Source organism: Hemicordylus capensis, chromosome 6 (assembly GCF_027244095.1).
Source record: "Hemicordylus capensis ecotype Gifberg chromosome 6, rHemCap1.1.pri, whole genome shotgun sequence".
Taxonomy (NCBI): domain Eukaryota; kingdom Metazoa; phylum Chordata; class Lepidosauria; order Squamata; family Cordylidae; genus Hemicordylus; species Hemicordylus capensis.
The window spans coordinates 153,368,727-153,383,405 of record NC_069662.1 but is presented as its reverse complement, the minus strand read 5'-3'; the positions used below and the strand labels follow the sequence as shown (position 1 = coordinate 153,383,405).

The window sequence follows — 14,679 nt, the reverse complement described above, 5'->3', positions numbered from 1 at the left end:
GGATACAGAACCAGAAAGTTGGGTAGTGAAGAAAGTACGGAGGCAATAACCCTGTGAATACACTCAACTCTTCAACCTGCATTAAGGTCACACAAGTCCTGCTTCCAAAATGACTGGAGTTGGAGAAAATGGTTTCTGCTTTTCAAATGCGTGTATTCAGGAGGTGTGGGGAGGGAACACTATACACATGCTCAAAGGCCCTTTGTGCGTAAGTCTATTTTTCAAAAAATGAATCACTACTATCCACAGGAGAAAGATAAAATTTGGCCATTTTTTGCCACTCCCCCCTCCCCCACCCCTAACCCAAACAGCTTTGCTGTTTACCCATTCAAAAAGTGACCAAGGCTCCTATGCATGGTGTGGAGAAGCAGATAGAGGAAACGTTCTAGGAAACTTTCTTCCTCTCTCACAACAATAGAACCAGGCAAGGTTCATCCCATGAAAGGGATTGACAGGAAATTTAGGACTGACAAAAGAAAGTACTTTTTTACACCCAACGTAATTAATCTATGGAATTCTCTGATGGCCACCACTTTGGATGGCTGTAAAACGAGCTTAGACAAATTTGTGGAGGCCAAATCTATCAGTGTCTGCCAATCCCGATAGCTATAGCCTGCCTCCAGACTCAGAGGAAGGAAGCCTCTAAATACCTGCTGTTGAAGGAGACCAACAGCAGGAGAGAGGTTATGCCTTCATCTCCTGCATGTGGGCTTCCCAGAGGCATCTGGTGGGCCACTGTGGAAAACAGGATGCTGGGCTACACAGGCCTTGGGCCTGATCCAGCAGGGCTGTTTTTATGTTCTTAAACCAGTGAGTCACAGAGAGGTTGTAAACTGGTCACCATTGAGGCAACAGAATATAGAGGACTAAGGGCTGAATCACACAAAGAGGTAAGTTTCACGATCAGTGAGACTCGCCAGATGTGGTTTGGCGAAGAGAGCTGATGAGCAAGCCTGCAACCCTGGGCGGCCGGATCAGCCGCCCACACAACTGCCGGCTCCGTCACGGAGCTGGTGAGGGCTGCAGGGATCGGGGGCCATGCGGCCCCTGGAAGTTCCAGGATGCCCTGTGTGAGCAGGCGGGGCATCCTGGAGAGACTCCCGAGCCCAGGAAGCTGCTTGCGCTCCACGGCGACACACGAGCAGAATGCCAAGGCTGCTCCGTTAACCTCGGCTAAGGGGAGGGGTAGTTTTGGCGGTTTGCTGCCGGGAGCCATGCAGTTCCCGTGGCAGCACATGATTGCCAAAAAGTGGGCTAGGCTCCCTTAGCCACACTTTTTGGTGATTATGAAAACTGCCTCAAATACTTTTGAGCATCGTGCACTGGTGCCATGTACTGAGGTGGTCAACATGACTAGAGTTTGCACATCAACTTACTATACACTATAGTCAGTGGTCCTTTTCCAATCCTTGCAGTGGCGTAGAGAAAGCCAACTGGCACAAATGTTCTGCACATGTGATTGGAGTCACCCAGCCATCCAAATGAGAAGGCTGTCCTGTCCTGCAGAGGAGAATCCATGGGGCAGGGTTTCAAAGAGCTCCAAGGGACAAGTAGCTCCGACACCAATCAGAGGCAGACCAAGCCTTTAAATACCTCTGTGCTCAGGCTAACGCTCCTGGGCTCTGCATCACTGGCTGCAGAGTGGAAGTCTTAAAGAGGCAGCCTTCTGACCTGGAAAATGGCACTCCCATCTCTCTGTCTGGTCATACTCGTCTCTGGCCAGCACTGGTGTGCACATAGTAGGGAGTGCAAAGGTGAAGGAGGGACTGGTTCTTTCAGGGGCTCTGGGAATACCATCTCTAGGGGCTCCAGTTCAAGGACTCCTCTGGCCACTGGCCCAGAGTCAGGCCTAGGACTGGGTCTGGTACCTTATCTTCAAGCTCAAACTCAAGAGCTCCTGCTCAGGGAAGAGACTGTGACACCAGTTTTCACTCGCAGCAGTCGCTATGCCCAAACAGGTCATAGGAGGACTCAAGTTCTAAGTAAAGCAAATGAAGCTAGTTCTGTTGGCAGATTCCTTCACCAGGTCAATAAACCCCAAGCTGCCCAATTCCACCACTGTTATTAGCACTATCACCACCTTAACTCCCGACGACAGCGGCTAATCCAGTTTTGTAAATATTTGCATTAAAAAGCACAGAAGCAAAAAAGGGGTCATTTAACAAACTGTAAACATCTTGGTATTATGGCTAATAGCCCGGAAAGGACAGCAAATCTTTCCGAAGTAAATTATGAAAATGTGAAGCGAACAGGATCAGAGCATAAGCCCCTCCCCCCCACACACACACGTTACATAGGAAGCTACCTTATACCAAGCCACACTATTAGTTCATCTAGCTCAGGGGTTCCCAACCAGTGGCACTCCAGATGTTGTAGCTGGAGGTGATGGGAGTTGTAGTTCAGCAACATCTTGAGTACCACTGGCTGGGAACCCCTGATCTAGCTCATATTTTCTATATGAGGCTCACCCACACAGTCCTAATCAGAGCAGGAAGAGCAGCCAGCCAGTGCAGGAGAGCTGGTGTGCTCCCATTCGGTGGTCGTGTGAACTCAAATATCAAGGGGGGAGGAGGGGAGAGTGATTGTGTGGGAGGCAGGAGCTGGGTAGGGCAGCTTTTTGTCCACCTTCAGTAAAATGCTGGGGAGAGAATCTGGATAGGGCACACCCGGGCTACCCAGCTCCCACACGATAACTCCCCGCCCACCTCTGGTTTTGGACTGTAATAAAGATGACTGATTGATTGACTGATCACTCCAACCTCCTCCTACCTTGTTGTTTGGGCTTACTCGGCTACCAATCGGGAGCGCCTACCCTGGCTGGCCACTCTTTCTCCTACCTACTCTGGTTAGGTAGGTTAGGTTAGGACTGTGAGAACCAGCCTACTGACTGTCAGCAGTTCTCCAGGGTTTCAGACAAACATTTCCCAGCCCTACCTGGAGATGGCCAAGAATGAACCTGAGACCTCCTGCATGCCAAGCAGAAGATCTACCACTGACCCATGGCCCTTCCTCTGCAAGTATGGCCATGCAGACCTCTCCACCACACAAACATCTTTTTGTCCTGCTGCTATTTGAATTTTCCACAACAATGTAAAATCATCTCAGCTTTAATGCTGTCATATTATAAGTAGCCTTCTGGCCACACATTTCACTGACAAAGGATAAGAAGTGGTATCACCCTTGGCGACACCAGAGAGGGAAGGTTGAAGCAACTCAATACAATAATGAAGGAGCAACCATTTTAAAAAGTCATCCATTATCCCAGCATTACAAACCAAGATCTCTGCTGAGAGCTGAGGTTAGGTCAAGCTACAGGACCAGCCTTCGCAACTAGATCTTTTGACAGAAGCAAGTTTTGTGGTATACAATAGCTGTTTTTAAAAACTCTATGCTACATACAGACTTTGGGGTGGGGGGGATCTGACCTGAATGGGATAAAACCAAACCAGCTGTTTCTTCTCCTTTCATCCACCCACATCTCAAAGGAGGCTCTGTGTGCTGTCAGTTCACAGAGGAGAACAGAAACATCACATGCCATGAGGAGGGCACAATGCATATGGGTCGCTGAATGCCTCCCGACCCACAGCAGTCAATGTAAAGTCTTCAGCCAAGCTATCCACCCGCACCCCTCCTTAATCTTGGGATGCTAAAACGGCACAAATAAAAACGGCAATCACTCGCTCTATTTAATTTCTACAAAAAAAATTAGAGCAGCTGGCTTAGTCAATGGTGTAGCCTGCTCCATTCTAGATGCTCAGATAGAGAAGAGCACTTAAGGAGGAGACAGGCGGGGGCGGGGGGGAGAGAATGGTTCAAAAGATGGAAAAAAATAAACACAACACATTCAGATCTGCTGCCACTTCACACATACGCACACACATCATATTGATGAACGCCTCGTTTGTTTTCCAACCGCCCTCTTATAATTACTCCTCCCTAATCCTATTCATAATTTCCCTCAGCCTCTTTCATTAGCGTTTAAGGTACTAATGCTCTGATTTCCAGCACTGAGAAAAGACACACTGATGTCACCCATTATTTCAAGATGGGACGCCAATCCTAGGAGATTGCTTTAATTGCATCCCTTTAAACATACACTCAAACGTGTACAAACCAACATGCGTAACGGAAGACCTGGATGGCTAGAGTCCTCACTCGGACCACCTCTTGCAAAGCTGTCTAAATGAAACCTCATTATTTCCAGTCTTCTTTCCTCATTTCTAAAGCTACCTGGTGTAGGTTGCAAATGCAGCTGCAAACCACGGCCCTAAACAAACATACATGGAATCAAAATCAGCTGAAATAATGAGACTTCCTTCTAAGTAATATATTTAGGTATGCAGAGTTAGCTGGACAAACACAACATTACACACTGTCAGGACTTGAGCACACAGTGGACCTTAAGCTAGCAATCCGAGGAATCTCAGACAAGGGGTTGACATGTATGGCACAACCACCTCTGGCCAAAAGGGAGACCAGCCACATTGGGCTTGCATATTTTATCCCCAAATCTGGATAGCTAATTCTGCATGCTAGGCAAATTGTTTGCTAGTTATGCAAACCAAGCATAGTGATTGCAATCTAACAAACAAAAAAAATGCTGGCCCAAATACTTCCCAATCTTGGATCCCACAGATGTTGGATCCCCAGATGCCGGTAGGCAGGTAGGTCACATCGCAGAGGACCCACAGTAAAAGGCAATTGTGTATGAAATCAAAAGTCTCTGTCTGGCCTCCTAGCAGAAGATAAAAGTAAGCGGAATCTAGGGAGCGGACCTTCTGCTAACTCCAACCGAAGACACTTTCCAAAAGGTCAACTGCATATTTATATAAAACTGACACAATGGCATAACTTGCTCTAGGTGGGGATGAAACAAAGGTTGACCATGGATAACACTGCATACTTTTCCCCTATGAAGGAAGGCAGGTTGTGGGTTTATGGAAACAAAGGTCAGATACAGACTTACAGATATGAACCATTAACTGTAACTCTCCATGACAGCAATAATGCAGGATATCACTGCCAAGATAAGAAAAGACGAGAAAGACTCATTCTTCACTTAACAGACTGACTTGTCGTGGTCAATTTTTTTAAAACGAAAAATGAAAATCAAGACCAGCTAATGGCCCAAAAGGGCAATAGGTCGTATAGCCAGAAACTAGGCAAAACCTGGCCAAGTTGGCCATATGAAACACTAATCAGGAAAAGCTCCTTACAGAAAAAGGGTAGAGCGAATCATGTGATACTCCCTGACCCCTATAAAAGCTGATTCCCAGCCAGTCTTGTTCACTGGTCTAGACAACTAGGAGACATATTCATACCAGCTACAGACTGCCTTTATATTCACAGGAGCCAGGTCTGGTCCACAACCTTCTTGCTGTCACCCTAAAATCATACATATACATACCAGAAAATATAGTAACTTGCCAGATATTCCCATCTATCATTGACATTGGTGCACCCTGACCAATTTAAATCCTGAAGACTACAGGATATGAAATCTTGTTGTGATTATGTAGCAGCACTTTCAGATGGCTGTTTTTTTTCCTGGGATACCATGTGGTGTGATTCGTTAAAATCTAAATAGAAATCTGGTCTCCAAAAAATGGAATTGCATCGCCAGAATGGCGGGGGCTGTGATGGAGTTTGGGAGGAACCGACATCATCAGTATGAAAACTGCTGCAACGTTTAACACACTTCAAGCCAAAGTCACAATCCCTTTCAATTTTTGGTACTATATTCGGTCTTCCTAATTCATTTAAGTCAGATGTTCAGAACACACATAAAGATCTATTAAATTAGTACATCTCTGGATGTCATAAGGTGATGTAAATGATTCCACTGTCCAATGAAGTTTCAGAGGAGTCAGCACAAAGTATATTGTGTATACTTATATACACACACATATAGAATGGTTCTCTTTAGACCAAGGCACTGCTTCTACTTTTTTTAATGGTGAATTTGAATATGACTCTTTAATGATTACCCTTTTGAGGGTTCTTTTTAACAGTACATTTTCTGAATTCATGTTGGAAAAGATTTCAAGCCTAATTAAGACATTGTGCTTTGGGAAGTTTGTGGAGATAATATGTTAAGCCACTGAGGAATATCTAGTGAAGGTTGAAAAACATTTGGCTGGACTTCTGCTTCTTGATTTTCCAGTATCCTGGTTTTGAGCAGCTAGACTCCTATTGTTTTATTTTCTACCCTCTTTGTTCTAAGGATTTTACTATTGTGTACATTCTGTTTTATCACTGTTTATATATGTATTCTAAATTATATGGATTCTAACTTGTGACACATACCATGCTTAGTATGGTATACCATGCTTAGATATCAGTACCTTAGCATGCAGTTTTTATAGTGCTAATTAACTGTGCATATGTGTTACTGTTTTGGTAGTCTGTTTTTGTCCTAATCTTGCCTCCTTCCAATCAGATCTCACACACACACACACACCACCACCATGTAAGTAATTTGATCACGTATTTGCATCAGGTGGGACTGGAGCATTCCCAATGCAGAGACACAACAGGTCATTTTTACTGCTATGCACTCTCACCGTACATCTTTGGGAATAGAAGAGCGAGATGCCTACACATTTTAATTCAACCCAAAAGTGTGCTTCAGCTATTGTTAAGTCTGGGAAAGAGGGGACTAGCTGGTTTTTATGACAGCATGAGTTCTTGCAGGCAGCACAGCCCACCCCCTTGTGTTTCTGGGTGAGTCATGGATCTGGTGATCCAATGAAGTCATGTTTCTGATGAAGCTGGCTGTTGCCTACGAACACTCATGCCATGGTAAACCAGGTGCCATGTCGCTTTTTGCCTTCTTGTGACTACAGGCTGCCAACTCTATTTCTCATTAGGAATCTGTGTCTGAAAAATGAAAAGGCAGAATTGGCCTTAAGGCAATCCTGATGCCATACGGATCTAAAACCTAGCAAGGCTCTCAGGCCCAGCATCAGCATGATCAAGCAAATGCCAAGGCTCATGTTCAAGAAGAAGGCCCACTGCTGGTTGGAGACCCTGGACCAATCTCCCATTTCCTGGTGGGAGGATTCACGGTAGGCACAGAGAGGACCAGAATGCAACAGCACCATGCTCTGCTCCTCCACTGCTGCCAGGCACCTTTGGAAAATGAAAGGTTGCCCAAAGGCATCTGAGATTATCTTTGTGTCAATGCTGGCATGCTGAAAAGGAGGAGCAAGGAAAGTAGCAACCAATACAATGGGCAGAAGGAGTCTGTGACAGGCGAACTGCCAGGGGGTTCCCAAGGACATTGTGATGTGCAGACTCCCCAAAACCTGGTATCAGCCCTGAAAGGACTGTGTAGTTGTTCCATGCTCTATGCCTGGCTATACATGGCATGCTATACAATCAGGGAATGTCAGCAAAGGTAAGGATCGAGAGACAAATCTACAGAGTGTGAAACTTTCTCAGCAACCTGCAAATTAAACTGAGTTTATAAGGCTAGTATTAAGGAAGAGTTCCATTTCAGATTGGATGGAGCACAGGAAGCTGCCTTATACCAAGTCAGACTATCAGTCCAGCTAGCTAGAATTGTCTACATACCGACTGGCAGTGGGGCTCTCTAAGGCTTAAAGCAGGGTCGTTCCCAGCCCTACCTGGAGGTGTCAGGGACTGGAGAGGAGAGCTGGTCTTGTGGTAGCAAGCATGACTTGTCCCCTTAGCTAAGCAGGGTCTGCCCTGGTTGCATATGAATGGGTGACTAGAAGTGTGAGCACTGCAAGATATTCCCCTCAGGGGATGAAGCCGCTCTGGGAAGAGCTAAAGGTTTCAAGTTCCCTCCCTGGCTTCTCCGAGATAGGGCTGAGAGAGATTCCTGCCTGCAACCTTGGAGAAGCCACTGCCAGTCTATGAAGACAATACTGAGCTAGATAGACCAATGGTCTGACTCAGTATATGATAGTTTCCTATGTTCCTAACCTGGAATCCTCTGCAAACAAACAAAGCAGATGCTCTACCTCTGAGTTATGGCCCCAACCCCAAAGGTGGCATACATGGGTCTCCCATCGGCACTGATCACACCAAGACATGCTTAGCTTCAGCAAGGTGGTTGTGTTGTGTGCCCTTAGACCATGCACTGGGGAAATCCCTGCCTTACACTGAGGACACTATGGTGGGTAGGGACTTCCATTCACCCACCTGAACTGCCTACCTACGGTTTTTGGTGACCTTTGAAATCTGTTCTATGGGCAATTTCACAAGGAAAACTGGCTAATTTAATTAGCATCATCCTGGCCTACAAAATACCCTTATCTATAACGTTCAAAGGAGGGACACAGAGCATCTAGCATTGTGGCTGGCAAATACAACTTCAGTGAGATGCTTCTAAAACTGGGGAATGTACTTTCCTCTCTCATCTGTGGTATCAGTGCTAAATGATGTGGCCCACCAGCAATTTCATTAGCAAGGAAAATGGTGGCTAGGAATCTTTTTATAAAAATGTTGCTGTAACAAAACAAAAAAGTCACCCCAAGCCCTGACATTAACGCAAATCTACAATTTATTGGAATACTGGCAAAAGGGAGTCCCTTCTATCTGGATCAAAGCACCAGGGAAAAATATGAGGCCCATGCAGCCGCAGTAGGTGCTTACTGGCAAATGAGGAAATTTATATTCAAAACCCTTACTGCCATAAGAACAAAATGTATCTATAATAATACTATTTACAGAAAATAATTTTGTGGTGCCTCAACAACTACAAAATGCCACAGTGTATCTCAGCTTAATATGGAGGATAGTACAAAACAGGCAAACCTCATTAATCATAGACCCAGCATGACCTCTGAGGTCATTTCCGCCCACCATTTTATGTAAGGGAGTAATTTTCTGGCTCATTTTTGTTTTAAGAATTCAAACTCATTTTTTACTGGGGGGAAAAAGAAATTTTCAGCATTTGAGGGGTATTGCTGGACAGCTGGGGACACATGGTAAAGCACTTCCCACTCCAAATTCCCCCAATTTATTCCACTTTTTGCTCTTCTTGCTAGCCAAAGAGCCATTTTCTGGCTCATTTTTTGAAAGCAAAAAGAAACACTTCTGGTTTTTGCCGGAAAAAATGAAAAAACTCAGCATTTGGGGGGCCTTGCTGGACAGCTAGGGACATAGGGCACTCCCCTTCATTTCTCCACTTTCTGACACCCCCCCCCCTTTTTGTTCTTTTTACTTGCTAGGGAACCTAACACCTCACCCCCCAATTCCCATTACTCTAATGCCCGGTTATCCGCAGTGTCTCCCCCGCCCCTGCAGAACGGAACCCTTGCGGGTAACAGGGTTCTCCAGTACAAGATTATTGCTACCATTAAAATTAGGGGTAAAGCAATTTTGTTTTAATTGAAGAAGAAGAATAACTTACATGGCAATTCAAGCTTGATTGCAATACAGGCAGTGATTAATAGACAATTAATTGGATTTACCGGATACCAATTTTTCTCCAATGAAAGGTTTAATTTATCTTGGTATGCAAGAAGCATCTGTTTGCACCATTTATTTTTGAACTTTAAGGAAATCCAAACCAATTGTAGCTTGAGAACAATGAATATATGACTTCGGGCAATTTGTAAGCTACAATACAGGAACACTAAAGAGACACTGAAAAATAATTCAGCATCTGAAAAGATTTTTAGACCTTGAGCAACACCATAAAATAGACAAGCTTCAATTATGCAGACACTGGCAAGTGCTTATCTTGACATATGTGAACGGCCATTTTGTATTCAATAGTGCTAATGATGCATGAAGCATTACGTTTTTTCAGGGTGATGTTGCTGTGCTGGCCCCTCACAAAGAGAAAGGCATCAAGTAAATTGTGATGATCTCTTTTATGGGGCCAACTCAGAGCTGATAATAAAACAAAGGGTTGACAAGCAGGCTTTGGGGTATGTATTACTCATCTTCAGACTAGGGGAGAACAGTCACAGCATTTTCCAAGGCTCCCTAGGAAGAAGAAAGCAAGTGTGAGCTGTGCTCTACTAAGCAGTGAGTTAATTTGCTTTCCAAACGTCATAGTGAGCCTGGCCATGATGATTCAAAGGCATGTTAAATGATGATGTAATTGGAAGAGCGAGTGGAAGGGACTACTGAGTTATGATTGCAACTACATTAATCTTGTCGTTTAAATGTGATCTTCAGCCCTCAGTGCCTGATTTCCAAGTCCATTTACAGCTCTTTATCATCCTTCAGTGCCCAATCCTGAACAGACTTTTGGACGGTCCTAGCACAAACTTCATTTAATCTCGACTCCTGAGGCTAGCAGCAGCTTATGATTGGATTCTTGCCCGACAGTTCCTGAAAATAGCTAGAAGAAGGCTACTGGGACTTCATATTCACCACCTGTTTGACACAGCCTGAATACAGTATGGATTCTGAGTTTGTTTGTTTGTTTGATATACTTTTATACAGCCCAAAACTTAGGTCTCTGGGCGGCTTACAACAAAACAAAATAAATAACAGAAAAAGTTAAAACATTACAACAATTAAAAATTTTAAAACAATATTTTAATTTTAAAACAATGTTAAAACTATTAAAACAGTATTTAATTAAAAACCTGGGTGAACAGATCTGTCTTTAAAGACTTTTTAAAAGTTGTCAGAGATGGGGAGGTTCTTATTTCAGCAGGGAGCGCATTCCAAAGCTTCGGGGCAGCAGCAAAGAAGGCCCGTCCTCGAGTAGCCATCAGATGAGCCGATGGCAACTCCAGATGGACCCAATGGATCACCATCCATTGGGTCCATCTGCAGTTGCCATCGGCTCGTCTGATGGGTTCATGATGAAGAAGACATTCTCTTAAATACCCAGGGCCCAAGTCATTTAGGGCTTTCTAGGTTATAACCAGCATCTAGTATATTGCCCGGAAACCTATCGACAGCCAGTGTAGCTCTTTCGATAAGGGAGCAATATGGTCTCTCTGAGATGACCCAGAGATCAACCTGGCTGCTGCATTCTGGACCAGCTGTTTCTGGACTACATACAAAGGCAGCCTCACATAAAGCGCATTGTGCAGTCTGGAGGTTATCAGCATATGTACCACTGTTCTGAAGTCATTTATCTCAACAGAAAGACCCAGCTGGTGCATCAGCCGAAGTTGATAGAAGGTACTTCTGGACACCACCTCAACCTGGGACACCAGGGAGAGGCTTGGATCCAGAAGCACTCCCAGACTGCATACCTGTTCCTTACGGAGAAGCATGACCCCATCCAGAACAGGCAGATCAAACTAATCTCCCAAGTTTTGACCCCGCAAAATGAGTACCTCTATCTTATCTGGATTCAAATTCAGTTTCTTATCCCTCATCCAGCCTACCACCACCTCCACGCAGGCATTTAGGGAGGTTATGCCCTCTCCCGATGATGTTGACATGGAGAAATAGATTTGGGTGTCATCAGCATACTGATAGTGTCAAACCTGTCCCATTAATCTGGAGCTATAAATATCAGCCACCAGAGAGTGAAACAGACAGGGGAGTCAAACAACAAAGCCAGGCAGTAAGCAGTTTCTTCAAACCAGAGCCAGCCCGGGTCATAATATCACCAGTCAGTCGATCAGAGTCCAAATCATAATCCACAAACAGAGTCCCAATGGTCCAAAGTCAACACACAGGCACGCACAGAGTCCAAACGGTCCAAGGTCAAAACACAGGCACAGCAAACAGGAACACAGCCAAGTATCGCAGTGAAGAACAACGTTGATATCAGAACAGTGGCTGTGGCAAAGCCGGCTACTATAGGCTGAAACCATGTGCTGTTAATCATGGATCCCTGACTCAGCAGCCTTGCTTGTTAGTCTAGCCATTCTGTGCATGAGGTCCTTTATCTCCTGCTGTCTCTTTGAGCGACGCCTCTCCACTGTTGAGACCGGCCGTCCTTCTTCCATAGGAGCTGCCATGACAGGCTCTAACTCTTCTTCAGCCTCCTGTGGGCTGGTCCCACTCTCCTCTGCAAGTTCTGGACCTTGCACTGCCACCTCTGCTGCCATCCCGTCCATCTCTTCCTCCTCCTCGGAGTCCATCCACATGCTCATGACAGATAGCACGCTGCACCAAATCTCCTGATGATCTCTCCCAGCAGTTTCATGTAGACGTTAAACAACATTGGAGATTATATGGAGCCCTGAGGGACACCATACAGAAGTTCAGATTTTGAAGAACAACAGTCTCCAAGGGACACCATCTGGAATCTGCCCGAGATATTGGAGCGGAAACTCTGCAAAGCAGTGCCTCCCACTCCCAACCCCCTCAGACGCTCCAGAAGGATACTATGGTCGATAGTATCAAAAGTCATCTAGAGGTCTAAAAGGACCAACAGAGTCATACTTCCTCTGTCAATTCCCAATTGGAGATCATCCATCAGGCCGACAAGGCAGTCTCCACTCCACAGCTCATCTGAAAGCCAGTCTGAAATGGGTCTAGATAATCAGTTTCCTCCAAGACTGTTTGATCCCATGTTTAAGTTTAGTAGTGCAAGTCAAGGAGCACGGTGAAAAAATGAGACTGACCAAATGTAAAGACGACTAAACTAATGACAACAGGTACAGCAACCAGCCTCAGAAATGATAATGAAGATATTGGTAATGGATAGCTTCTGCATTTTTGGATTGACCATCAACGGTAGAGGATCCAGCAGTCTTGGAAGGCCTTGGAAAGGATATTTAGATGCCATGATGTGTCTATACCTACAAAAATTAGAATTGTTCGGACAATGGTTTTCCCCATTACACTCTATGGATGTGAAAGCTGGACTTCGAAGAAGCAGGACAGAACAAGTATTGACGCTTTTGAACTTTGGTGCTGAAGAAGACTTTTGAGGATACAATGGACAACCAGGAGAACAAACAAATGGATCAAAAATCGAATCAATCCAGAATTTCCACTCGAGGCACAAATGACCAGGCTCAAACTAGCATACTATGGATACATTATGCGAAGACCCAGCTCCCTCGAGAAGTCCATAATGCTGGGGAAAGTTAGGAACACAGGCAACTGTCTTATATCAAGTCAGACTGTTAGTCCATCTAGCTCAATATTGTTTACCCAGACTGGCAGCAGCTTCTCCAAGTTTACAGGCACGAGTCTCTTTCAGACCTATCTTGGAGATGCCAGGGAGGGAACTTCGGACATGCTCTTCCCAGAGCTGCCCCATCCCCTAAGGGTAGTTTTTACAGTCTTCACATGTAGTCTCCCATTCAAATGCAACCAGGGCAGACCCTGCTTAGTAAAGGGGACAATCCATACTTGCTACCACAAGACCAGTTGGAGGAAAGAGAAGAAGAGGACGACCAGCAGCAAGGTGGATAGACTCAATTACAACAGCAATGAATGCACCACTGCAAGACCTAAAAGGCCAAGTTGAAGACAGATCATCCTGGAGAGAATCTATCTATGTTGTCGCTAAGAGTCGACACTGACTTGACAGCATTCAATCAATCGATCAATCAATCAATCCTGATATCATGCCCAAAACGTCAAAAGCCTGAGCTGGGAACCTCAGGATCTGAGATTCTAGTGAACTACTGTAGACTGAGCGTGCCTAGGTCTCAGAGCCTTTCTTTAAGGGCAGGAAAGAACAGGGGTATACTATATTGCTCCCTATGACAGGTAAATAGTATGAAGATCCTCTGGACTGGCTACTGATGGTATAAATGCTATAAGACTAATCTTCTACCTTTGCCTAGCCCATGGATTCCTAACCTTAAATTCCCAAATGTTGCTGGATTACAACTCCCATCATCCCCAGCCACAGTGGTATTTGGGGACCCAAGATGGAAACCCACATCCTACTCAACAGAGCTTTTTGCTTGCTCGTGTTAAGGTTACAGCTTCCAGCTCATGCTACCTACTTTGGGGGATCTGAGTTCCTCCATATCTTGAGCTGGGTACAGAGCAGCACCTGACAATCCTAGACCTGTTTACCTGCTGATAATTCTAATTCTAATTCCAGTAACTGATACTAATAATACTATTGAGTCACAAACCCAAACATATGTTTAACCTGAACTTCCATGAACTCTGAATTTTAAAGCTGTTTCATTCTGCTCTCTGAAAAGAATTCATGTTTGTCCCTAGTCAGTTTGTTAGGCATGTTAGGAGGGGAGTTCGCTTCTGTTTAATGTTGAGTCCAAGGCAATTCCATCTGAGTTCTGAAAGATAAGCAATGACCTCTCCCTAGCTTACAGATGGCTGCCAGCAATCAAGGATCTAGAGCTGGAAGAGTTAATATGTTATGGATTATGTCAGAGCCGTCCTCAGTCTCTTATTGGCTTCATCATCTTTTTAAGGTGGTGGTGGGGTAGTTTTGTTTTGTAAACAACCCACACACACACACACAAAGCTCCCATCCCCCCACCCCACTAAAGTAAGCAAATGAAATTTGGAATACACAAAGTGAGCAGATTGCAGAGAAAGTAGTTTACCTTATCTTAGTTTTCATGTGCTCACTTTCTAGTCCTAAAACACACTTGCAAAAATATTTACTGCAGGCTTTGTGCAACCATCTGTACTCCACAAATAAGCCCAACCTGCTTATAAACCATGACATTCCAACACAAAAAGGTGTCCAAGCACTGCAAAGCGTACCAGGGACACTCATGGGAAGCACAAGATCCGAGGGGAGATTTGAGGGAAATGTATACAAGTGGTTCTAGTGAAAGCAAAATA

The 14,679-nt window shown here is 44.8% G+C and overlaps 1 protein-coding gene across 8 annotated transcripts in view; it reads right to left on the bottom strand.

Annotated features, from left to right (window-relative positions):
- DIP2C (disco interacting protein 2 homolog C) overlaps nt 1-14,679 on the bottom strand; it is a 415,907-nt gene that overhangs the window by 258,408 nt on the left and 142,820 nt on the right. The window lies entirely within an intron of this gene.